The sequence below is a fragment of the Lissotriton helveticus genome, chromosome 1_2 (genome assembly GCF_964261635.1).
Source record: "Lissotriton helveticus chromosome 1_2, aLisHel1.1, whole genome shotgun sequence".
NCBI lineage: Eukaryota > Metazoa > Chordata > Amphibia > Caudata > Salamandridae > Lissotriton > Lissotriton helveticus.
This window is the reverse complement of record NC_136058.1, coordinates 312,770,782-312,796,938: the sequence shown is the minus strand read 5'-3', so window position 1 is coordinate 312,796,938 and position 26,157 is coordinate 312,770,782. Positions and strand designations below refer to the sequence as shown.

The 26,157-nt window shown below is 56.1% G+C and overlaps 2 protein-coding genes across 2 annotated transcripts in view; both read left to right on the top strand.

The window, feature by feature from the left end:
* LOC144802369 (uncharacterized) overlaps positions 1–26,157 on the top strand; it is a 299,978-nt gene that overhangs the window by 98,353 nt on the left and 175,468 nt on the right. The window lies entirely within an intron of this gene.
* The window catches only part of LOC144802385 (uncharacterized), a 32,383-nt gene continuing 17,533 nt past the window's right edge, over positions 11,308–26,157 (top strand). The window contains exon 1 of the mRNA XM_078671808.1: positions 11,308–11,367. The gene's annotated coding sequence lies outside the window, so the exon portion shown is untranslated. The remainder of the gene's footprint in view (positions 11,368–26,157) is intronic.

The window sequence follows — 26,157 nt, the reverse complement described above, 5'->3', positions numbered from 1 at the left end:
GAGATACCCAGTAGGGACCATCTCACAGGGAAAGCCAGGACGGGTTCCCCAGCGGTCTACAGCGCAGAGATACTCCTTCTGGAGTCAATTCTAGTGCTTTAGAAACCCACAGTCAATCAATCAATGAGGTGGAATCAAGATTGAGATAAAGGAGCCGGTAGTGTCTGGTGTTGGATTAAAAAGGCATGAGGTTGAATCAAGAGTGAGATAAAGGAGCCAAGAGTGAATGAGGGTGGATTAAAGAACCATGAGGTGGAATCAAGATTGAGGTAAAGGAGCAGAGAGTGCCTAGGGGTGGATTAAAGAGCCATGGGGTGGAATCAAGAGTGAGATGAAGGAGCCGGGAGTGTCTGCGGGTGGATTAAAAAGGCATGAGGTGAAATCAAGAGTGAGATAAAGGAGCCGGGAGTGGCTGGGGTGGATTAAAGAGCCATAAGGTAGGATCAAGAGTGAGATAATGGAGCGGAGAGTGTCTGGTGGTGGATTAAAGAGTCATGAGGGGGAATCAAGAGTGAGATAAAGGAGCCGAGAGTGTCTGGGGTAGATTGAAGAGCAATGAGGTGGGACCAAGAGTGAGATAAAGGAGCCAAGAGTGGCTGGGGGTGGATTAAAGAGCCACGAGGTGGAATCAAGAGTGAGATAAAGGAGCCAGGAGTATATGGGGGTGGACTAAAAAGGCATGAGGTGGGATCAAGAGTGAGATAAAGGAGCAGAGAGTGTCTGGGGTGGATTAAAGAGCCACAAGGTGGAATCAAGAGTAAGATATAGGAGCCAGGAGTATCTGGGGGTGGACTAAAAAGGCATGAGGTGGGATCAAGAGTGAGATAAAGGAGCAGAGAGTGTCTGGGGTAGATTGAAGAGCCATGAAATGGGATCAAGAGTGAGATAAAGGAGCCGAGAGTGGATGGGGGTGGATTCAAGAGCCATGAGGTGGGATCAAGGGTGAGATAAAGGAGCCGGGAGTGTCAGGTGGAGCTGCGCGGCGTGGGGAGCGACCTGCCTGGCAGCAGGGTCAAGGGTCGCTCATCCATCCATCCATCCATCCATTAAAGAGCCATGAGGTTGAATCAAGAGTCAGATAAAGGAGCCTGGAGTGTCTGGGGTGGATTAAAGGGCCATGAGGTGGAATCAAGAGTGAGATAAAGGAGCCGGGAGTGTCTTTGGTGGATTAAAGAGCCACGAGGTAGAATCAAGAGTGAGAGAAAGGAGCAGAGAGTGTCTGGAGGTGGGTTAAAGAGACATGAGGTGGAATCAAGAGTGAGGTAAAGGAGCCGAGAGTGTCTGGGTGGATTAAAGAGCCATGAGGTTGAATTAAGAGTGAGATAAAGAAGCCAAGAGTGGCTGGTGCTGGATTAAAGAGGCACGAGGAGGAATCAAGAGTGAGATAAAGGAGACAAGAGTATCTGGGGTGGATTAAAAAGCCACAAGTTGGAATCAAGATTGAGATAAAGGAGCAGAGAGTGTGTGGGGGTGGATTAAAGAGCCAAGAGGTGGAATCAAGAGTGAGATAAAAGAGCCGGGAGTGTCTGGTGGTGGATTAATAAAAAGTCATGAGGTGGAATCAAGAGTGGGATAAAGGAGACGGGAGTGTCTGGAGGCGGATTAAACAGCCATGAGGTGGAATCAAGAGTGGGATAAAGGAGTCGGGAGTGTCTGGGGGTGGATTAAGAGCCACAAGGTGGAATCAAGAGTGAGATAAAGGAGCCGGGAGTATCTGGGGTGGAATAAAGAGCCATGAGGTGGGATCAAGAGTGAGATAAAGAGCCAAGAGTGACTGAGGGTGGATTAAAGAACCATGAGGTGGAATTAAGAGTGAGATAAAGGAGCAGAGAGTGCCTAGGGGTGGATTAAAGAGAAATAGGGGGGAATCAAGAGTGAGATGAAGGAGCCGGGAGTGTCTGGGGGTGGATTAAAGAGCCATGAGGTGGAATCAAGAGTGAGATAAAGGAGCCGAGAGTGTCTGGGGGTGGATTGAAGAGCAATGAGGTGGAGTCAAGTGTGAGATAAAGGAGCCACGAGTATCTGGGGTTGGATTAAAGAGCCACAAGGTGGAATCAAGAGTGAGAAAAAGGAGCCAGGAGTATCTGGGGGTGGATTAAAAAGGCATGAGGTGGAATCAAGCGTGAGATAAAGGAGCCAGGGGTGTCTGGGGTAGATTGAAGAGCCATGAGGTGGGATCAAGAGTGAGTTAAAGGAGCCGAGAGTGGCTGGGGGTGGGTTCAAGAGCCATGAGGTGGGATCAAGAGTGAGATAAAGGAGCCGGGAGTGTCAGGTGGAGCTGTGCGGCGTGGGGAGCGACCTGCCTGGCAGCAGGGTCAAGGGTCGCTCATCCATCCATCCATTAAAGAGCCATGAGGTTGAATCAACAGTGAGAGAAAGGAGCAGAGAGTGTCTGGGGGTGGATTAAATAGACATGAGGTGGAATCAAGATTCAGGTAAAGGAGCAGGGAGTGGTTGGGGGTAGATTAAAGAGCCATGAGGTGGAATCAAGAGTGAGATAAAGGAGCCGAGAGTGGCTGGGGGTGGATTAAAGAGCCACGCGGTGGAATGAAGAGTGAGATAAAGGAGCAGAGAGTGTCTGGGGGTGGATTAAAGAGTCATGAGGTGGAATCAAGAGTGGGATAAAGGAGCCGAGAGTGTCTGGGGTTGGATTAAGAGACACAAGGTGGAATCAAGAGTGAGATAAAGGAGCCGGGAGGGTCTGGGGTGGATTAAAGAGCCATGAGGTGGAATCAAGAGTGAGATAAAGGAGCCGGGAGTGTCTGGGGGTGGATTAAAGAGACATGAGGTGGAATCAAGAGTGAGATAAAGGAGCCGAGAGTGTCTGGGGGTGGATTAAAGAGCCACGAGGTGGAATCAAGAGTGAGATAAAGGAGCAGAGAGTGTCTGGGGGTGGATTAAAGAGACATGAGGTGGAATCAAGAGTGAGATAAAGGAGCCGGGAGGGTCTGGGGTGGATTAAAGAGCCATGAGGTGGAATCAAGAGTGAGATAAAGGAGACGGGAGTGTCTGGGGGTGGATTAAAGAGACATGAGGTGGAATCAAGAGTGAGATAAAGGAGCAGAGAGCGTCTGGGGGTGGATTAAAGAGCCACGAGGTGGAATCAAGAGTGAGATAAAGGAGCAGAGAGTGTCTGGGGGTGGATTAAAGAGACATGAGGTGGAATCAAGAGTGAGATAAAGGAGCCGAGAGTGTCTGGGGGTGGATTAAAGAGCCACGAGGTGGAATCAAGAGTGAGATAAAGGAGCCGGGAGTATCTGGGGTGGAATAAAGAGCCATGAGGTGGGATCAAGAGTGAGATAAAGGAGCCAAGAGTGACTGAGGGTGGATTAAAGAACCATGAGGTGGAATTAAGAGTGAGATAAAGGAGCAGAGAGTGCCTAGGGGTGGATTAAAGAGAAATAGGGGGGAATCAAGAGTGAGATGAAGGAGCCGGGAGTGTCTGGGGGGTGGATTAAAGAGCCATGAGGTGGAATCAAGAGTGAGATAAAGGAGCCGAGAGTGTCTGGGGGTGGATTGAAGAGCAATGAGGTGGAGTCAAGTGTGAGATAAAGGAGCCACGAGTATCTGGGGTTGGATTAAAGAGCCACAAGGTGGAATCAAGAGTGAGATAAAGGAGCCAGGAGTATCTGGGGGTGGATTAAAAAGGCATGAGGTGGAATCAAGCGTGAGATAAAGGAGCCAGGGGTGTCTGGGGTAGATTGAAGAGCCATGAGGTGGGATCAAGAGTGAGTTAAAGGAGCCGAGAGTGGCTGGGGGTGGGTTCAAGAGCCATGAGGTGGGATCAAGAGTGAGATAAAGGAGCCGGGAGTGTCAGGTGGAGCTGTGCGGCGTGGGGAGCGACCTGCCTGGCAGTAGGGTCAAGGGTCGCTCATCCATCCATCCATTAAAGAGCCATGAGGTTGAATCAACAGTGAGAGAAAGGAGCAGAGAGTGTCTGGGGGTGGATTAAATAGACATGAGGTGGAATCAAGATTCAGATAAAGGAGCAGGGAGTGGTTGGGGGTAGATTAAAGAGCCATGAGGTGGAATCAAGAGTGAGATAAAGGAGCCGAGAGTGGCTGGGGGTGGATTAAAGAGCCACGCGGTGGAATGAAGAGTGAGATAAAGGAGCAGAGAGTGTCTGGGGGTGGGTTAAAGAGTCATGAGGTGGAATCAAGAGTGGGATAAAGGAGCCGAGAGTGTCTGGGGTTGGATTAAGAGACCCAAGGTGGAATCAAGAGTGAGATAAAGGAGCCGGGAGGGTCTGGGGTGGATTAAAGAGCCATGAGGTGGAATCAAGAGTGAGATAAAGGAGCCGGGAGTGTCTGGGGGTGGATTAAAGAGACATGAGGTGGAATCAAGAGTGAGATAAAGGAGCCGAGAGTGTCTGGGGGTGGATTAAAGAGCCATGAGGTGGAATCAAGAGTGAGATAAAGGAGCAGAGAGTGTCTGGGGGTGGATTAAAGAGACATGAGGTGGAATCAAGAGTGAGATAAAGGAGCCGGGAGGGTCTGGGGGTGGATTAAAGAGACATGAGGTGGAATCAAGAGTGAGATAAAGGAGCCGAGAGTGTCTGGGGGTGGATTAAAGAGCCACGAGGTGGAATCAAGAGTGAGATAAAGGAGCAGAGAGTGTCTGGGGGTGGATTAAAGAGACATGAGGTGGAATCAAGAGTGAGATAAAGGAGCCGAGAGTGTCTGGGGGTGGATTAAAGAGCCACGAGGTGGAATCAAGAGTGAGATAAAGGAGCAGAGAGTGTCTGGGGGTGGATTAAAGAGACATGAGGTGGAATCAAGAGTGAGATAAAGGAGCCGAGAGTGTCTGGGGGTGGATTAAAGAGCCACGAGGTGGAATCAAGAGTGAGATAAAGGAGCAGAGAGTGTCTGGGGGTGGATTAAAGAGCCACGAGGTGGAATCAAGAGTGAGATAAAGGAGCCGGGAGGGTCTGGGGTGGATTAAAGAGCCATGAGGTGGAATCAAGAGTGAGATAAAGGAGCCGGGAGTGGTTGGGGGTAGATTAAAGAGCCATGAGGTGGAATCAAGAGTGAGATAAAGGAGCCGAGAGTGGCTGGGGGTGGATTAAAGAGCCACGAGGTGGAATCAAGAGTGAGATAAAGGAGCAGAGAGTGTCTGGGGGTGGATTAAAGAGTCATGAGGTGGAATCAAGAGTGGGATAAAGGAGCCGAGAGTGTCTGGGGTTGGATTAAGAGACACAAGGTGGAATCAAGAGTGAGATAAAGGAGCCGGGAGGGTCTGGGGTGGATTTAAGAGCCATGAGGTGGAATCAAGACTGCGCAGCCTTGGTATTAAGCACCCGACATTCAATAGCTCCGGTTGTGGGCTTCTGAACACAACTTTTGGCCCGGCTCTCATTCTTTTTCAAGTTAAGCACCGGATATAGTAGTGTACAGCGCAGGGCAGCAGGACCCTGCAGTAATAGAGAGTTGTCCCTCCCCCAGCCCCTGGACATTAATTCTAATGAGGGGGGAAAGAAAGGAGGGGGATTTTTAGGACAACAAGAAGTTACACCCCCGCTCCAGTGGTAGTGATATAGGACTCTGTGGTACCAGCGTCTCCTGCCTTCGAGCGGTCCTTACTACCCGGGCGGGACTGGGAACCAGCAGCGACCCTGGCAAAAATGCTCTGTTCAGCTTCTTGTGCAATCTCTCTCTTTCCAATACACCCATCCATCCATCTATCTATACACCTCTCCATTCACCCATCCATCCATCCATCCACCCAGACATTCCAGCCATCACCCATCTACATATTCATTCATCCCTCCATCTACCCATCCATCCATCGACCGATCAATCCACCCACCCATCAATCCACCCACCCACACATCAATCCACCCACCCACACATCCTTCCACCCACCTATCCATTCACCCACCCATCCATCAGTCCATCTACCAACCCATCCACCCATTCATCTACCATCCATCCATGCATCCATCCATCCATGCATCCATCCATCCATGCATCCACCCACCCATCCATCCATCCACCCACACATCCATCCACCCACCCACCCATTTATCTACCATCAATCCATTAATCTACCCATCCAGCCATTCACCCACCCATCCATCCATCCACCATCCATCTACCCACCCATCCATTTACCCACCCATCCATCTACCCTTCCATCCACCCACACATCCATTCACCCATCTACACACAGCGGGCCCTCCCACAAGCAGAAGCAGAGGGGCCCCTCCCACAAGGAGCAGCAGAAGGGCCCCTCACAGAAGGAAAAGCAGAGGAGCCCCTCCCACAGGGAGAAGCAGAGGGGCCCTCCCACAAGCAGAAGCAGAGGGGCCCCTCCCACAAGGAGCAGCAGAGGGGCCCCTCCAACAAGGAGCAGCAGAAGGGACCCTCTCAGAAGGAAAAGCAGAGGAGACCCTCCCACAAGGAGCAGCAGAAGGGCCCCTCTCAGAAGGAAAAGCAGAGTAGCCCCTCCCACAAGGAGCAGCAGAGGGGCCCCTCCAACAAGGAGCAGCAGAGGGGCCCCTCCCACAAGGAGCAGCAGAGGGGCCCCTCCAACAAGGAGCAGCAGAGGGGCCCCTCCCACAAGGAGCAGCAGAGGGGCCCCTCCCACAAGGAGCAGCAGAGGGGCCCCTCCAACAAGGAGCAGCAGAGGGGCCCCTCCCACAAGCAGACGCAGAGGGGCCCTCTCACAAGCAGAAGCAGAGGGGCCCCTCCAACAAGAAGCAGCAGAGGGGCCCTCCCACAAGGAGCAGCAGAGGGCCCCCTCCCACAAGAAGAAGCAGAGGGCCCCTCCCACAAGGAGCAGCAGAGGGGCCCCTCCCACTAGGAGAAGCAGAGGGGCCCCTCCCACAAGGAGCAGCAGAGGGGCCCCTCCCACAAGGAGCAGCAGAGGGGCCCCTCCAACAAGGAGCAGCAGCGGGGCCCCTCCCACAAGCAGAAGCAGAGGGGCCCTCCCACAAGGAGCAGCAGAGGGGCCCCTCCCACAAGCAGCAGCAGAGGGGCCCTCCCCACAAGCAGCAGCAGAGGGGCCCTCCCACAAGCAGAAGCAGAGGGGCCCTCCCACAAGCAGAAGCAGAGGGGCCCCTCCCACAAGGAGCAGCAGAGGGGCCCTCCCACAAGGAGCAGCAGAGGGGCCCCTCCCACAAGGAGCAGCAGAGGGGCCCCTCCCACAAGCAGAAGCAGAGGGGCCCCTCCCACAGGGAGCAGCAGAGGGGCCCCTCCCACAAGAAGAAGCAGAGGGGCCCTCCCACAAGCAGAAGCAGAGGGGCCCCTCCCACAAGGAGCAGCAGAGGGGCCCTCCCACAAGGAGCAGCAGAGGGGCCCCTCCCACAAGCAGAAGCAGAGGGGCCCTCCCACAGGGAGAAGCAGAGGGGCCCCTCCCACAGGGAGAAGCAGAGGGGCCCCTCCCACAAGAAGAAGCAGAGGGGCCCCTCTCCCAAGGAGCAGCAGAGGGGCCCTCCCACAAGGAGCAGCAGAGGGGCCCCTCCCACAAGGAGCAGCAGAGGGACCCCTCCCACAAGGAGCAGCAGAGGGGCCCTCCCACAAGGAGCAGCAGAGGGGCCCCTCCCACAAGGAGCAGCAGAGGGGCCCTCCCACAGGGAGAAGCAGAGGGGCCCCTCCCACAAGGAGCAGCAGAGGGGCCCCTCCCACAAGGAGCAGCAGAGGGGCCCCTCCCACAAGGAGCAGCAGAGGGGCCCTCCCACAGGGAGAAGCAGAGGGGCCCCTCCCACAAGAAGAAGCAGAGGGGCCCCTCTCCCAAGGAGCAGCAGAGGGGCCCTCCCACAAGGAGCAGCAGAGGGGCCCCTCCCACAAGGAGCAGCAGAAGGGCCCCTCCCACAGGGAGAAGCAGAGGGGCCCCTCCCACAAGGAGCAGCAGAGGGGCCCTCCCACAAGGAGCAGCAGAGGGGCCCCTCCCACAAGGAGCAGCAGAGGGGCCCCTCCCACAAGGAGCAGCAGAGGGGCCCCTCCCACAAGAAGAAGCAGAGGGGACCCTCCCACAAGGAGCAGCAGAGGGGCCCCTCCCACAAGGAGCAGCAGAGGGGCCCCTCCCACAAGGAGCAGCAGAGGGGCCCCTCCAACAAGAAGCAGAGGGGCCCCTCCCACAAGGAGCAACAGAGGGGCCCCTCCAACAAGAAGCAGAGGGGCCCCTCCCACAAGAAGAAGCAGAGGGGCCCTCCCACAAGCAGAAGCAGAGGGGCCCTCCCACAGGGAGAAGCAGAGGGGCCCCTCCCACAAGGAGCAGCAGAGGGGCCCTCCCACAAGGAGCAGCAGAGGGGCCCCTCCCACAAGGAGCAGCAGAGGGGCCCCTCCCACAAGGAGCAGCAGAGGGGCCCCTCCAACAAGAAGCAGAGGGGCCCCTCCCACAAGAAGAAGCAGAGGGGCCCTCCCACAAGAAGAAGCAGAGGGGCCCCTCCCACAAGGAGCAGCAGAGGGGCCCTCCCACAAGGAGCAGCAGAGGGGCCCCTCCAACAAGAAGCAGAGGGGCCCCTCCCACAAGGAGCAGCAGAGGGGCCCTCCCACAAGGAGCAGCAGAGGGGCCCTCCCACAGGGAGAAGCAGAGGGGCCCCTCCCACAAGAAGAAGCAGAGGGGCCCCTCCCACAAGGAGCAGCAGAGGGGCCCCTCCCACAAGGAGCAGCAGAGGGGCCCCTCCAACAAGAAGCAGAGGGGCCCCTCCCACAAGAAGAAGCAGAGGGGCCCTCCCACAAGAAGAAGCAGAGGGTCCCTCCCACAAGGAGCAGCAGAGGGGCCCTCCCACAAGGAGCAGCAGAGGGGCCCCTCCCACAAGAAGAAGCAGAGGGGCCCTCCCACAGGGAGCAGCAGAGGGGCCCCTCCCACAAGGAGCAGCAGAGGGGCCCCTCCAACAAGAAGCAGAGGGGCCCCTCCCACAAGAAGAAGCAGAGGGGCCCTCCCACAGGGAGCAGCAGAGGGGCCCCTCCCACAAGGAGCAGCAGAGGGGCCCCTCCAACAAGAAGCAGAGGGGCCCCTCCCACAAGGAGCAGCAGAGGGGCCCCTCCCACAAGGAGCAGCAGAGGGGCCCCTCCCACAAGAAGCAGCAGAGGGGCCCCTCCCACAAGGAGCAGCAGAGGGGCCCCTCCAACAAGAAGCAGAGGGGCCCCTCCCACAAGGAGCAGCAGAGGGGCCCCTCCAACAAGAAGCAGAGGGGCCCCTCCCACAAGAAGAAGCAGAGGGGCCCTCCCACAGGGAGCAGCAGAGGGGCCCCTCCCACAAGGAGCAGCAGAGGGGCCCCTCCAACAAGAAGCAGAGGGGCCCCTCCCACAAGGAGCAGCAGAGGGGCCCCTCCCACAAGGAGCAGCAGAGGGGCCCCTCCCACAAGAAGCAGCAGAGGGGCCCCTCCCACAAGGAGCAGCAGAGGGGCCCCTCCCACAAGAAGCAGCAGAGGGGCCCCTCCCACAAGGAGCAGCAGAGGGGCCCCTCCAACAAGAAGCAGAGGAGCCCCTCCCACAAGAAGAAGCAGAGGGGCCCTCCCACAAGAAGAAGCAGAGGGGCCCCTCCCACAAGGAGCAGCAGAGGGGCCCTCCCACAAGGAGCAGCAGAGGGGGCCCTCCAACAAGAAGCAGAGGGGCCCCTCCCACAAGAAGAAGCAGAGGGGATCCTCCCACAAGAAGAAGCAGAGGGGCCCTCCCACAGGGAGAAGCAGAGGGGCCCCTCCCACAAGGAGCAGCAGAGGGGCCCCTCCAACAAGGAGCAGCAGAGGGGCCCTTCCCACAAGGAGAAGCAGAGGGGCCCCTCCCACAAGGAGAAGCAGAGGGGCCCCTCCCACAAGGAGCAGCAGAGGGGCCCTCCCACAAGGAGCAGCAGAGGGGCCCTCCCACAAGGAGCAGCAGAGGGGCCCCTCCAACAAGAAGCAGAGGGGCCCCTCCCACAAGAAGAAGCAGAGGGGATCCTCCCACAAGAAGAAGCAGAGGGGCCCTCCCACAGGGAGAAGCAGAGGGGCCCCTCCCACAAGGAGCAGCAGAGGGGCCCCTCCAACAAGGAGCAGCAGAGGGGCCCTCCCACAAGGAGCAGCAGAGGGGCCCCTCCCACAAGCAGAAGCAGAGGGGCCCCTCCCACAAGCAGAAGCAGAGGGGCCCCTCCCACAAGCAGAAGCAGAGGGGCCCCTCCCACAAGGAGCAGCAGAGGGGCCCCTCCCACAAGGAGCAGCAGAGGGGCCCCTCCCACAAGGAGCAGCAGAAGGGCCCCTCCCACAGGGAGAAGCAGAGGGGCCCCTCCCACAAGCAGAAGCAGAGGGGCCCCTCCCACAAGGAGCAGCAGAGGGGCCCTCCCACAAGGAGCAGCAGAGGGGCCCCTCCCCCCACAAGGAGAAGCAAAGGGGCCCCTCCCACAAGAAGAAGCAGAGGGCCCCCCCCCACAAGGAGCAGCAGAGGGCCCCTCCAACAAGGAGCAGCAGAGGGGCCCCTCCCACAAGAAGAAGCAGAGGGGACCCTCCCACAAGGAGCAGCAGAGGGGCCCTCCCACAAGGAGCAGCAGAGGGGCCCCTCCCACAAGGAGCAGCAGAGGGGCCCCTCCCACAAGGAGCAGCAGAGGGGCCCCTCTCACAAGGAGCAGCAGAAGGGCCCCTCCCACAGGGAGAAGCAGAGGGGCCCCTCCCACAAGCAGAAGCAGAGGGGCCCCTCCCACAAGCAGAAGCAGAGGGGCCCCTCCTAACCTTCCACAGGTGCCCCCAGGGAGCGGGAGCGCAGGCTCCCAAGGAGTGGTTTATGCTGTATTTATTTTAGGATGTTTATAAAGACGGAACGAGGCCGAGGGGCGTCAAGGCGCCTCCTATTAAACATTTATTATCACAAGAAGAGATACACACAGTATAACACCCCCAGAGGTACAGCATCAGTAGTGGGGTACAGTGGGGTGCAGTGTCAGCTGCACAAGACACGATCATCACCACAAGCCAGAAATACCCCAGGAGAGCTGCCCCCTCCGAGAGAGGACACCTCCAGGGTTAAAGGGTGGGGGCGCAGCAGCATCACCGGGAACCAGGTACTGGGGCTGAAAGATGGAAATGGATCAGGACATTTCCCTCATTTCCCTTATTCTGAGGGATGAACAGGTGCCTGGTGTGTAGTGCCTCATGTGTGGTATTGAAGCGCCTCGGTCCGAGCCTCAGTCCTTCCCCCGCGCCTCTGGGCAGGTCCAGGGGAGCAGTGTCTCTCTTCAGGGCCTGTGCATAGCGCCCCGAGGCTCAGGGTGGAGTCAGAGGCGCCGGATGGGGTGGATTGAACTCTGGGCTCCTCTGTCCTTAATGAGAAGAATCCTTCACCGAGAGGCCTGTCCAGAGGAGGGGCAGAGGAGGAGAGGCCTGTCCAGGGGTGCAGAGGAGGAGAGGCCTGTCCAGGGATGCAGAGGAGATGAGGCCTGTCCAGAGGTGCAGAGGAGGTGAGGCCTGTCCTGGGGTGCAGAGGAGGAGAGGCCTGTCCAGGGGTGCAGAGGAGGTGAGGCCTGTCCAGGGGTGCAAGAGAGGTGAGACCTGTCTAGAGGTGCAGAGGAGATGAGGCCTGTCCAGAGGTGCAAAGGAGGTGAGGCCTATCCCGGGGGTGCTGAGGAGGTGAGGCCTGTCCAGAGGTGCAGAGGAGGTGAGGCCTGTCCAGGGGGTGCAGAGGAGGTGAGGTGTAGCCAAGGGGATGCAGAGAAGGCAGTGCTTGCCCAGGGGTGCAGAGGAGCTGAGGCCTGTCCAGGGGTGCAGAGGAGGTGAGGCCTGTCCTGAGTGCAGAGGAGGTGAGGCCTGTCCAGGGATGCAGAGGAGGAGAGACCTGTCCAGGGTTCAGAGGATGTGAGGCCTGTCCAGAGGGCAGAGGAGGTGAGGCCTGTCCAGGGGGGCAGAGGATGTAAGGCCTGTCCAGGGGTGCAGAGGAGGTGAGGCCTGTGCAGGGGTGCAGAGGAGATGAGTCCTGTCCAGGGGTGCAGAGGAGGTGATGCCTGTCCAGGGGTGCAAAGGAGGTGAGGCCTGTCCATGGGGTGCAGAGGAGGTGAGGTGTAGCCAAGGGAATGCAGAGAAGGCGGGGCCTGCCCAGGGTGCAGAGGAGGTGAAGCCTGTCCAGGGAAGCAGAGGAGGAGAGGCCTGCCAAGGGGTGCAGAGGAGGTGAGGCCTGTCCATGAGTGCAGAGGAGGATAGGTCTGTCCAGGGGTCAGAGGAGGTGAGGCCTGTCGAGGGGTGCAGAGGAGAAGAGAGACCTGTCCAGGGTTGCAGAGGAGGAGAGGCCTGTCCAGGGGTGCAAAGGAGGTGAGGTCTGTCGAGGGGTGCAGAGGAGGAGAGTCCTGTCCAGGGGGTGCAGAGGAGGTGAGGTGTAGCCAAGGGGATGCAGAGAAGGCGGGGCCTGCCCAGGGGTGCAGAGGAGGAGAGGCCTGTCCTGGGGGCAGAGGAGGAGAGGCCTGTCCAGGAGTGCAGAGGAGGTGAGGCCTGTCCAGGGTTAGAGATGAGGTGAGGCCTGTCCAGGGGTGCAGAGGAGGTGAGACCTGTGCAGGGGTGCAGAGGAAGTGAGGCCTGTCCAGGGGTGCAAAGGAGGTGAGGCCTGTGCCGGGGGTGCTGAGGAGGTGAGGCCTCCAGAGGTGCAGAGGAGGTGAGGCCTGTCCAGAGGTGCAGAGGAGGTGAGGCCTGTCCATGGGGTACCGAGGAGGTGAGGTGTAGCCAAGGGAATGCAGAGGAGGGGAAGCCTGTTCAGGGGAGCAGAAGAGGAGAGGCCTGTCAAGGGGTGCAGAGGAGGTGAGGCCTGTCCATGGGTGCAGAGGAGAAGAGAGACCTGTCCAGGGTTGCAGAGGAGGAGAGGCCTGTCCAGGGGTGCAAAGGAGGTGAGATCTGTCAAGGGGTGCAGAGGATGAGAGGCCTGTCCAGGGGTACAGAGGAGCTGAGGCCTGTCCAGGAGTGCAGAGGAGGTGAGGCCTTTCCTGGGGGCAGATGAGGAGAGGCCTGTCCAGGAGTGCAGAGGAAGTGAGGCCTGTCCTCGGGCAGAGGAGGTGAGGCCTGTCCAGGGGTGCAGAGGAGGCGAGGCCTGTCCAGGGGTGCAGATGAGGTGAGGCCTGTCCAGCGGTGCAAAGGAGGTGAGGTCTGTCCAGGTGTGCAGAGGAGGAGAGGCCTGTCCAGGGGTACAGAGGAGATGAGGCCTGTCCAGGAGTGCAGAGGAGGTGAGGCCTGTCCTGGGGGCAGAGGAGGAGAGGCCTGTCCAGGAGTGCAGAGGAGGTGAGGCCTGTCCAGGGTTAGAGATGAGGTGAGGCCTGTCCAGGGGTGCAGAGAAGGTGAGGCCTGTGCAGGGGTGCAGAGGAAGTGAGGCCTGTCCAGGGGTGCAAAGGAGGTGAGGCCTGTGCCGGGGGTGCTGAGGAGGTGAGGCCTCCAGAGGTGCAGAGGAGGTGAGGCCTGTCCAGAGGTGCAGAGGAGGTGAGGCCTGTCCATGGGGTACCGAGGAGGTGAGGTGTAGCCAAGGGAATGCAGAGGAGGGGAAGCCTGTTCAGGGGAGCAGAAGAGGAGAGGCCTGTCAAGGGGTGCAGAGGAGGTGAGGCCTGTCCATGGGTGCAGAGGAGAAGAGAGACCTGTCCAGGGTTGCAGAGGAGGAGAGGCCTGTCCAGGGGTGCAAAGGAGGTGAGATCTGTCAAGGGGTGCAGAGGATGAGAGGCCTGTCCAGGGGTACAGAGGAGCTGAGGCCTGTCCAGGAGTGCAGAGGAGGTGAGGCCTTTCCTGGGGGCAGATGAGGAGAGGCCTGTCCAGGAGTGCAGAGGAAGTGAGGCCTGTCCTCGGGCAGAGGAGGTGAGGCCTGTCCAGGGGTGCAGAGGAGGCGAGGCCTGTCCAGGGGTGCAGATGAGGTGAGGCCTGTCCAGCGGTGCAAAGGAGGTGAGGTCTGTCCAGGTGTGCAGAGGAGGAGAGGCCTGTCCAGGGGTACAGAGGAGATGAGGCCTGTCCAGGAGTGCAGAGGAGGTGAGGCCTGTCCTGGGGGCAGAGGAGGAGAGGCCTGTCCAGGAGTGCAGAGGAGGTGAGGCCTGTCCTGGGGCAGAGGAGGTGAGGCCTGTCCAGGGGAGCAGAGGAGGCGAGGCATGTCAAGGGGTGCAGATGAGGTGAGGCCTGTCCAGGGGTGCAAAGTAGGTGAGGCCTGTCCAGGGGAGCAGAGGAGGCGAGGCCTGTCAAGGGGTGCAGATGAGGTGAGGCCTGTCCAGAGGTGCAAAGGAGGTGAGGTCTGTCCAGGGGTGCAGAGGAGGAGAGGCCTGTCCAGGGGTACAGAGGAGCTGAGGCCTGTCCAGGGGTGCAGAGGAGGTGAGACCTGTACTGGGGGCAGAGGAGGAGAGGCCTGTCCAGGAGTGCAGAGGCGGTGAGGCCTGTCCAGGGATAGAGATGAGGTGAGACCTGTCCAGGGGTGCAGGGGAGGTGAGGCCTGTCCAGAGGTGCAGAGGAGGAGAGGCTTGTCCAGGATTGCAGAGGAGGAGAGACCTGTCCAGGGGGAGAGGAGGAGAGGCCTGCCCAGGGGGGTGCAGAGGGGGTGAGGCCTGTCCAGGAGTGCAGAGGAGGTGAGGTACTGTCCAGGGGTGCAGAGGAAGAGAGGCCTGACCAGGGGTTCAGAGGAGGAGAGGCTTGTCGGGGGGTGCAGAGGAGGTGAGGCCTGTCCAGGGTTGCAGAGGAGTTGAGGTGTATTCAAGGGGGTGCAGAGGAGGTGAGGATTGTCCATGGGGTACAGAGGAGGTGAGGCCTGTCCAGGGGGTGCAGAGTAGGTGAGGCCTGTCCAGGGGTGCAGATGAGGTGAGGCCTCTCCATGGGGTACAGAGCAGGTGATGCCTGTCCAGGGGTACAGAAGAGGTGAGGCATGTCCTGCCAGGGGGTATGGAGCAGGTGAGACCTGTCCAGTGGTGCAGAGGAGGTGAGGCCTGTCCAGGGGTGCAGAGGAGGTGAGGCCTGTCCAGGGGTGCTGAGGAGGGGAGGCCTGTCCAGGGGTGCAGACGAGGACATGCCTGTCCAGGGGTGCAGAGGAGGGGAGGCCTGTCCAGGGGTGCAGAGGAGGACCTGCCTGTCCAGGGGTGCAGAGGAGGGGAGGCCTGTCCAGGGGTGCAGAAGAGGACATGCCAGTCCAGGGGTGCAGAGGAGGGGAGGCGTGTCCAGGGGTGCAGAGGAGGACATGCCTGTCCAGTGGGTGCAGTGGAGGTGAGGCCTATCCAGGGGTGCAGTGGAGGTGAGGCCTATCCAGGGGTACAGAGGAGGTGAGGCCTGTCCAAGGGTGCAGAGGAGGTGAGGCCTGTCCTGTGGGGTGCAGAGGAGGTGAGGTCTGTCCAGGGGGCTAGGCGTAGAGGCCTGTACTGGCTTGTCCTCTGGGTAGAAAGAGTGTGGACTACCTCAGCCGCTCCTCTCACCACCCAGAGATGCTCCTTTCCAGACATATAATTTTATTTTAAGAGCTCATAAGCCAAGTTTTTGAAAAGGATCGGGAGTTACCAGAGATCCCCATATGACTCATGACAAAGGCTAGCATCTCCTCTCAAGTCATGGAGTTTATTTTTACAAACCACTGTTTACACTGAAGTAACAAAGACTACAACTCCCAGAATGCACTTATGCATTGCATGAAAGTACAGGCATGAATATTCGGAGAATCACTCAACGGAAATATTTGGTACCTCCCGGGGCATAGTGGCATAGAATTGTAGAACAGTTCATGTGCAAGGACTTTCATTCTCAGCATCTTTCTGCAGATTGTGAGTCCAGAGAGATCTGGGATAACGTGAATCTCTTTCAAGGAGATTTCACACCGTTTTATCTGTTTAGGGAGAAAGACAATGAAAAACAGGGGGTGCAAGTCCAGCGCCCCAGTCTCTTGTGACCTTGGATCTCTGTACTGGCCCTTGCCTGGTCCTCCAAGACAGGATGAATCAGGTGTTTAGTCTGGCCTCTCAAAGGGAGCTAGAGCGGGCTCAGCATCCTGGTCCATCAGGCCCGGCTCATGTCCTAGTCCTCACAAGACCCCGGCTCATGTCCTGGTCCTCAAATGGCCCTGGCTCATGTCCTGGTCCACCAGGTCCAAGCTCATGTCCTGGTCCTCACAAGGCCCTGGCTCATGTCCTGGTCCACCAGGCCCCAGCTCACGTCCTGGTCCTCATCAGGCCCTGACTCACGTCCTTCTCCACAAGGCCCTGGCTCATGTCCTGGTCCTCACAAGGCCCTGGCTCATGTCCTGGTCTTCACAAGGCCCCAGCTCACGTCCGTCCTGGTTCTCACAAGGCCCCAGCTCACGTCCGTCCTGGTCCTCACAAGGCCCTGGCTCACGTCCTGGTCTTCACAAGGCCCCAGCTCACGTCCGTCCTGGTTCTCACAAGGCCCCAGCTCACGTCCGTCCTGGTTCTCACAAGGCCCCAGCTCACGTCCGTCCTGGTCCTCACAAGGCCCTGGCTCACGTCCTGGTCTTCACAACGCCCCAGCTCACGTCCGTCCTGGTTCTCACAAGGCCCTGGCTCACGTCCTGGTCTTCACAAGGCCCCAGCTCACGTCCGTCCTGGTTCTCACAAGGCCCCAGCACACGTCCTGGTCCTCACAAGGCCCCAGCTTACGTCCGTCCTGGTTCTCACAAGGCCCCAGCTCACGTCCGTCCTGGTCCTCACAATGCCCTGGCTCACGTCCTGGTCTTCACAAGGCCCCAGCTCACGTCCGTCCTGGTTCTCACAAGGCCCTGGCTCACGTCCTGGTCTTCTCAAGGCCCCAGCTCACGACCGTCCTGGTTCTCACAAGGCCCCAGCACACGTCCTGGTCCTCACAAGGCCCTGGCTCATGTCCTGGTCCACCAGGTCCAAGCTCATGTCCTGGTCCTCACAAGGCCCTGACTCACGTCCTTCTCCACAAGGCCCTGGCTCATGTCCTGGTCTTCACAAGGCCCTGGCTCACGTCCTGGTCTTCACAAGGCCCCAGCTCACGTCCGTCCTGGTCCTCACAAGGCCCTGGCTCACGTCCTGGTCCACCAGGTCCAAGCTCATGTCCTGGTTGTCAAAAGGCCCCAGCTCATGTACTGGTCCTCACCAGGCCCCGGCTCACACCCTTTTCCACCAGGCCCCAGCTCACCTCCTGGTCCTCACAAGGCCCTGGCTCATGTCTCATGTCTTGGCACACCAGGCTCCGACTCACGTCCTGGTCCTCACAAAGCCCTGGGTCATGTCCTGGTCCTCACAAGGCCCCAGCTCACGTCCTGGTCCTCACCAGGCTCTGGCTCATGTCCTGGTCCACCAGGCTCCAGCTCACGTCCTGGTCCTCACAATGCCCTGGGTCATGTCTTTGTCCACACAAGGCCCCAGCTCACGTCCTGGTCCTCACCAGGCTCTGACTCACGTCCTGGTCCTCTCAAGGCCCCTGCTCACTTCATGGTCCTCACAATGCCCTGGCTCATGCCCTGGTCCTCACAAGGCCCCAGCTCACATCCTGGTCCTCACAAGGCCCTAGCTCACATCCTGGTCCTCTCAAGGCCCAGGGTTATGTCCTGGTCCACAGGCCCCAGTTCACGTCCTGGTCCTCCCAAGGCCCCAGCTCACGTCCTGGCCCCCACCAGGCCACGGCTCACACCCTTTTCCACCAGGCTCCAGCTCACGTACTGGTCCTCACAAGGCCCCGGCTCATGTCCTGATCCACCAGGCTCCGACTCACATCCTGGTCCTCACAAGGCTCCAGCTCACGTGCTAGTCCACAAGGCCCCAACTCATGTCCTGGTCCTCATAAGGCCCCAGCTCAGGTCCTGGTCCACCAGGCCCCGGCTCACGTCCTGGTCCTCACAAGGCACCGGCTCACATCCTGGTGCTTACAAGTCCCCAGCTCACGTCCTGATCCTCACAAGGCCCTGACTCATGTCTTGGTCCACCAGGCCCCAACTCATGTCTTGGTCCTCATAAGGCCCCAGCTCAGGTCCTGGTCCTCACTAGGCCACAGCTCACGTCCTGGTCCTCACAAGGCCCTGGCTCATGTCCTGGTCCTCTCAAGGCACCGGCTCATGTCCTGGTGCTCACAAGGCCCCAGCTCACGTCCTGGTCCTCACAAGGCCCCGGCTCACGTCCTGGTCCTCACAAGGCCCCGGCTCACATCCTGGTCCTCACAAGGCCCCAGCTCACATCCTGGTCCTCACAGGGCCCCAGCTCAGGTCCTGGTCCACCAGGCCCCGGCTCACATCCTGGTCCTCACAAGGCACCGGCTCACGTCCTGGTCCTCACAAGGCATCGGCTCACGTCCTGGTACTCACTAGGCCCCAGCTCTTGTCCTGGTCCTCACAAGGCCTTGGTTAATGTCCTGGTCCTCACAAGGCCCCAGCTCACGTCCTGATCCTCACAAGGCTCCGGCTCACGGCCTGCTCCTCACAGGACCACAGCTCACGACCTGGTCCTCACAAGGCCCTGGCTCACGTCCTGGTCCTCACAAGGCACCGGCTCACGTCCTGGTGCTCACAAGGCCCAAGCTCACGTCCTGGTTCTCACAAGTCCCTGGCTAACGTCCTGGCCCTCACAAGGCTCCAACTCACATCCTGGTCCTCACAAGGCCACAGCTCACGTCCTGGTCCTCACAAGGCCCTGGCTCACGTCCTTGTCCTCATAAGGCAATGGCTCACGTCCTGGTCCTCACAAGACCACGGCTCATGTCCTGGTCCTCACAAAGCACCGGCTCACGTCCTGATCTGTCGTGTAGTTCCTATATCCCTATATAGGTTCTACGCGTTTACACAATATAGACTATAGGATTGGTGTCAGACTGATTCTGTACAGAATCAAAAAAGGTACTGGGCTGTTCCTTGTAAAAAAGAGAGTGTAAGGCCCGCTCAGTTGTTTGAATGTAGTAGTGACTGAAGGAGTCCTACGGATGGGCATCCAATATGTTGGATTTAATGTCCTCACACACCCTTGCAGGTGTCATGCTTCATCATAGGCAATGCTCCTCGTTGGGTCGGCGGTGCAATACCCAACGGGCAACACCTCAAAGAGGGGCTATTTGGCGGAGATCTTCTATCCAACTGCGGTATGGGTGAAGTGCGGGTGTGGGGCCAAGATGGTGTAGACGTTGTAGTGAGTTAAAATGAGGCTAAGGGTACCTGGATCAGGTTTATTCTGGGGGTCCCTTGCTTCAATTAAAAGAGAACTAGACTGTACTCGAAGGGAGGTTATGTTCCCTTGTTCGAGACTAGGCTAGTGTGTGCAGGACTGGGTCGACATGTTTCTCGCAAACGTACACTGACTAGCGATTCATCAGGACCAATGTCGGAAAAAATGAATAGGGGAAACTGTCTACAAATAGTGTTTTCCTACGTATCAGGTATTCATTACTGATTCTTGAGTGAAAACAAAGGTGTACCTGTGTTGCTCTGTATCTGCCTAAACTGGGAGACAAAAGAAAGCAAATCACAACAGGTTAAAATCCACAAAACAGTTGTGCGTGACCTTGTACACTCAGTGTGTCATGCCAGTGTAAGTGCCGCTAGCAAGTGCTTTAAAAACAATACGTATAATCCGCAGTGAGCACTGTGAAGTGCATGCCCCTGTGGAAAAATACAATTTAAAATGCATTAACAGCAGTATTCTCATCGTATCTTGGGATGCTTCTCACTCACCTATCTGGTCAGTGGTGGACAACAACAACAGCACCCGGCGGGTAGTACATCGGGTTATAACCTCTGTATTTTCAGGCTGGATGTGGCAAAGAAGGGGTAGCAACTGAATTGTAAAACTGTAAGTTCGCTGTACTACCTTGTAAGCATGAGTTCACGTTAGGCTAGTTGGCTGGGGAAAATATCAGTGCACTCGGGTCACCAGCCTAATCCAAGTGTGTCATCTTATTGGCATAGGATTGGTGAAGTGCTTCAACCAATACTATGTTGTAACCTGTAGTTTTGGGGGTCTGTGTTTTATTCTCTACCATAATGGCCACGTGGAGGGTCAATCTATTCTACGTATGGTAGGTCATAGTTACTATTTCACTCGACGGGAGTCTGTGTAAAATGGCTATTGGTCCGACCGGCTCTGTAGTGCAAATAAAGCCCGTAAGATGTAAGCCTGGTGTGTAAGGGACCGCGTGGTATTTGATACTATTTTAAAAAGTATACCGCATGGTGGTCAGTAGTCCCCCAGCTAAATTGTGCACCGCTGTTTGTGGTATGCTGCAGGAAGCCCCCCAACAACGTAAGATTAAAGTGCCTCAAGCAACGGGCCAAGACTGCAGCACACATACTGGTGTAACTAAATAGGTCACAAAAGTAAACTACAGCGGAATACTCAATCGTTAAAACAACAACCCCCTCTCTCTTAGAATTGCGGCAGGTCTTTATGGCAGAAAGTGGAGCGGCTAAAACCAGCTCGGGTTTCGCCCCGCGAAAACATACGTTTAAAATGACTCAAGTAACGGGCGGGGAACGCAGTGCACATGCTGGTGAAACTCACTAAGTCTCAGAAGTAAATTACAGCGGAACACTCACTCATTAAAACAACCCCCTCTCTCTTAGTAATGCGGCAGGTCATTGTGGCAGGAATTGGAGTGGCTAAAAAAAGTTGTGGTTTGGGTTTCGCCCGCAGGTCCAAGTAGGCGGGCCGTGGGGCGTTTACTTACTTTAGTTATCCCGTGCCTTCGTGGTACGACCTACCCCTCTCCACCTGGTCCGGGTGGTAATCCGGTGTCCGGCGGCCATCTTCTTATTGGCGTGTAGTGTGTCACCTGACTGTGGGAGGGGTTAGTGTTAGACACCGGGCTGGGTTGTATGTCACATGGGTTCAGCTCTAACGGCGGCGGCCATTTCTTAATGGTGAGTTAGAGAGTTTGCCCTAGTGTAGTCAAGGCCATAAAGCCAGTCATTTGATCCCTCGCTTGGCGGTATGTGGGCTGGCAAAAGTGCATTTGTATTGAATCCTTAAAAAAGGCAATGTGTGTATTGTTATAAGCCCACCAAGTGTCACCTGATTGTGGGAGGGGTTAGTGTTTGATGTCGGGCTGGGTTGCATGTCACATGGGTTCAGCTGTAACGGCGGTAGCCATTACTCAATGGTGAGTTGGAGAGCCTGCCTTAGTGTAGTGTAGTCGATGCCAGGAGGACAGTCGTTGGTACCCTTGTTTGGCGGTATGTGGGCTGGCAACGTGCATTGTATTGGTTCCTTAGATAGCCAAATTATGTATCATAATAAGCACACCATGTGTTGAAGAATGCCCACTAACTACTTATGTCCTCATGAATGGTGGGCTCGGTTTGGACAGCCGGCTTTGGACCAACAGGACCGGTCAAGGTCCATTCAGTGTCATGTTCACATTGCAGTTCGTATCTAGAAGTGTGGAGGAGGTCCTATAGGGAGCTTCACGGAATGTCCTCGTTAAGTCCTGTGTCCTCATGAATGGTGGGCTCGGTTTGGACAGCCGGCTTTGGACCAACAGGACCGGTCAAGGTCCATTCAGTGTCATGTTCACATTGCAGTTCGTATCTAGAAGTGTGGAGGAGGTCCTATAGGGAGCTTCACGGAATGTCATCGTTAAGTCCTGTACTATCAGAGGCCAAGCGGTGTATCAATCTTTGTTCCTTGAAAAACAAATTCTGCTTGGTAGTACTTGCATTTGCTTCCAAGATTAACCACCTCAAGGAATCAGCACTATGACTTTGTTCCATGAAGTGCCTACACACCTTAGTATTGTTCTTTTTGTAACGGAAGTTGCTTCGGTGCTCAGACACTCGTGTTTTTATTGGGCGAGTAGTCATCCCCACATAGTACAAACTGCAGGGGCATATCAAGAGGTAGATGCAGTTTGAGGTGTTACAATTTGTGTGTCCTCTCAATTCCCAAGTGAAAGAAGGGGTAAGTTGGATTGTCTTGTGTATGGCAGTGAAGGGGCATGCGCTGCATGTCCCACAGGGGTAGTGTCCCTTGACTGGTGGTAGTTGCCAAAGAGTGGATTGTGACCCCGCTGGGGGTTTCTTGGGTCTGGTCTGGATAAAGATATCCTTAATGTTCTTTGATCACTTGAATGCGAACCGGGGCTGGGCAAGGGCAAGGCTCCCTGTATTAAGGATCTGCCAGTGACGTTTAAGGATTTTCTTCACAGCATTCGAAGCCGGTGTGAACGTAGTGACACATGTCATAGGTTCGTTCACCTTGGGGTTCTGTATCCTACGTGGAGTAGTGTGGCTCACTGGTTAGAGGCGGCAGGCCTGAGAGCAGAAGTCAGCCTGGGACCAGGGTTCAATTCCCGACGCGGCAGGGTCGTGGACCTTGGTCAGCGGACTCGATAATTCTCGCTTCGGTGCTTACTCTAATCAGGGGTTCCACTCGGCAACTCTGGGCATTAGCTTGCCTAATCTCCACAACGGCCCCACCAATTCCGGGGATGCCTGGCTCCACCTTGGGGACTCCCAGCAAGGGACCATCCCACAGGGAAAGCCAGGACGGGTTCCCCAGAGTTATACAGCGCCGGGACGCCCCGTTGCTGGGGCAGCTGTGCGCTTTACAAGTATACTACATTTACATTTACATTTACGTTCCAAGAGACCTCCTCTATGATTGTTCTGTGCTCTTTTATGAGCCTTCGCTATCTCCCTGCTGGGGTAGCCTCTGTCGGTCAGGTTTCTGGACAGGATTATAGATTGTGTTTTGTAATCCGCCAGACTGCTACAATTACACCTGACCCTCAAAATTGTCCAAACGGCAGATTCACCCGCAGTGCTTTAGGGTGGTGACTTGTGAAGTGGAGCAAACTGTTCCGATCTGTGGTTTTCTGAACATGGTCGTGCTCAGTCGTCCAGCCTCAACCATGATTGTAAGGCCCAAGAACGAGATCTGGGAGGAGGAGGCGGTCATCGTAAAGTGCAGGTATGGATTGAGTGAATTGATCAACCAAAGAACTCGTTGTAGGAGTCTCTGTTGCCAACCCAGAAGATCAGGATATCATCTATAAACCTCTTCCACAGTTTGATGTTAGTATGGTAAGGGTTGGTCTGTTGGTGGATATGTTGCCCCTCAAAGTCGGCCATGTAAAGGCAGGCCACGCTAGGGGCAAATGTGCTCCCCATCGAGGTGCCCTGGGTCTGGTGGTAGTACTGCCCTCTGACCTCAAAGTAATTCTCAGTGGGGGCAAGTGTCGCGCATTCCATGATAAATGCTGGTGGTGTTGGTGAGGTCCATGGCCCAGTGTTAAGTACCTCCTCAATCACCCCTAGTGTGGCCCTCTGTGGGATGTTGGCGTAGAGGGCCTCTACGTCCAGGGTGATGAGGAAGTCTATCTGTGCATTGTCCTCGAAACCGTCCAACAATCATAGGACGTCAGTGGTGTCCTGGATGTAAGATGGAACGTGCTTGACCAAGGGTTGGAGGAAATGATCACAGAATTGTGATAATTGTTCAAGCACCGAGTCTATTCCTGACACTATTCGGCGTCCCGGAACTGGTGTGGTTCCCTTGTGGATCTTGGGTAGGACATAGAAATAAGGGACCCTTGGGTCTCTCTTCACTAGGAATTAAGCTTCCTTTTTGCTGATCCAATCCTGGCATTCAGCTGATTCAACCAAACCTGAAATTGAGCACTTCAAGCGTTCCGTGGGGTTATTGGGGATGAGCGTGTAGTACCGTCTATCACCCAACTGCCTGAGAAATTCTGTGTCGTAATCCGTTGTGTCCATCAGGACCGTGGCTCCCCCTTTGTCTGCCTGCTTAATTGTTATTGATGGGTCACTGGCTAGAGAATCCAGTAGTAGCATCTCAGTCTTGGAGATGTTAGAATGGTTATTGTGACTAGGCAATGCTCTGATCTCCTTGAGCACTGCCTGTTCGTAGGTTAGAATCTCGTTAGGGACCATCCCGATGTGGGGAGTGATAGTAGACGATTGTGGAGGCCTGAGTCCTCCGTTGTCTCTCTGGGTTTGCCATCAAAAAAGGCCTTAAGTCTTATCTTGCGAAAAAACTTTTGTAATTCGCACATCTGTTGAAAGCTGTAAATTTTGGGGGTTGGGACAAAACCAAGCCCTCTCTGAAGAACCCTCTCTTCGTCCGGTGTGAGTTGGCGTGAGGACAAGTTCACTACCAAACTCACTTCTTGGCGGTCATGCTCCTCGTGTCCATTCCTTGTGCCGGAGTGTTCTCCCATTGAACTCTCTTTTCTGGCACGTTCCCTCGCTTTCGCCCGCGCCCTCTGCCCCAGCCTCTGTCTAAAAAAGGCCGGTTATCACCTTGTGGGGCAAATTGTGGTGGGTATTGGGGGCCATAGGGAGGAAGTGGGTGTTGAAACTGGGGGTACTGCCAGAAGGGTGAACCTTAATAGGGAGGGTGTGGGTAGTTGTATTGCCCACGTCTACTCCCTCTTTTACCCCTGCGTTGTTGAGGAAGCCCGTCATCCCCACTGGAGTTGCTGTCACTGTTGGAGCCTCTCCCAGAGGAAGTAGCACTTGAGTCAGAGAGGTAACCTGTTCCTGGTGGAACATAGTCCTCCTTAAGGTAAGGGTAGACCTTTTCTTTGGAAAAGCGTTGGACGTCCTTTTGAAGCTTCGTAATCTTCTGCTTCATGAGGTACTCTTTGTGTTCGGCTAGTTCTTTATTCAACTCGGCTAGTTTGGTTTTGAAGCCTGGATTAGGCATGGAACTTTTAAGAGCACTCTCGGCAATTTGAATGCGTACGAGCATTTCCTCAGCTAGACGTTTAGCTGTGTTGACAATCAGAATTAGGAGATCGTGTGTACACTTCCAGGAAATTTGAGACCATTCAATTTTAAACTGGCCATCCTCCCAAAAGATCCTGGGAAAGTTTTTAACGATAAGGCCATTGGGTGCAATCTTGGCCCCGAAGTACTCAGCCATGAGTGCCCCATGAAGGGTGATCCTCACCCATTCTCTTTTCATGTCTGAAAGAGACTGCCAGTCAGCTGTATTGCTCCCTGTGACACTGTCAAGTTCTTTACCAAGGATGGAGGGTGTTCTGAGAATAGCTGCTGCATCATCTTCTCCAAAACTGAGACCTTGCCTGTCCATCTTATGGTGGCAAGGACAGTGTGGATGATGACGGCTAGTAAAAAACCACTCAATTGAGGGTGGCGGAACAGCCTTCTTGAGGGATAGAAGGTGTCGTGAGGGGGATAGAACAAATCTTACCCACCTAACCGGAAATCCCACGGTGGTTAGCCGTGCAAGGGAATGATTACAAAAAGGGGGGGTTTGATTTAAGATTAGGCGAAAGCACCACTCGACACGTGGAGTGGTAGGTCCAGCCACAGTGTTTGCCCAATGTTACAGAATCAAAAAAGGTATTGGGTGTTCCTTGTAAAAAAGAGAGTGTAAGGCCCGCTCAGTTGTTCGGATGTAGTAGGGACTGAAGGAGTCCTACGGATGGGCATTCAATATGTTGGATTTAATGTCCTCACACACCCTTGCAGGTGTCATGCTTCATCATAGGCAATGCTCCTCGTTGGGTCGGCGGTGCAATACCCAACGGGCAACACCTCAAAGAAATGTAAATTGATACTTGTATAGCGCACTACTCACCCGCAAGGGTCTCAAGGCGCTTGTACGAATACCGCTGTGGAACCCATCCTGGCTTTCCCTGTGAGGTGTCCACTCCTGGGCACCCCCAAGGTGGAGGCCAGGCATCCTTAGCGTTGTGGGGGCCGTTGTGGAGATTAAGCAAGCTATTGCCCAGAGTTGCAGAGTGGGACTCCATGATTGGAATAGGCACCGAGGCGAGAATGATCAGGTCCGTGGAATTTTTGAGCCCAAGACCCGCCGAGGTGGGGAATTGAACCCTGGTCCCGGGCTAGACCTCTGCATCAGGGTCTGCCGCTCTAACCATTGAGCCACACTTCTCCAAGAGGGGCTCTTTTGCGGAGATCTTCTATCCAACTGCCGTATGGGTGAAGTGCAGGTGTGGGGCCAAGATGGTGTAGACGTTGTAGTGAGTTCAAATGAGGCTAAGGGTACCAGGATCAGGTTTATTCTGGGGGTCCCTTGCTTCAATTAAAAGAGAACTAGACTGTACTCAAAGGGAGGTTATGTTCCCTTGTTCGAGACTAGACTAGTGTGTGCAGGACTGGGTCGACATGTTTCTCGCAAAGGTACACTGACTAGCGATTCATCAGGACCAATGTCGGAAAAAATTATTAGGGGAAACTATCTACAAATAGTGTTTTCCTACGTATCAGGTATTCATTACTGATTCTTGAGTGAATACAAAGGTGTACCTGTGTTGCGCTGTATCTGCCTAAACTGGGAGACAAAAGAAAGCAAATC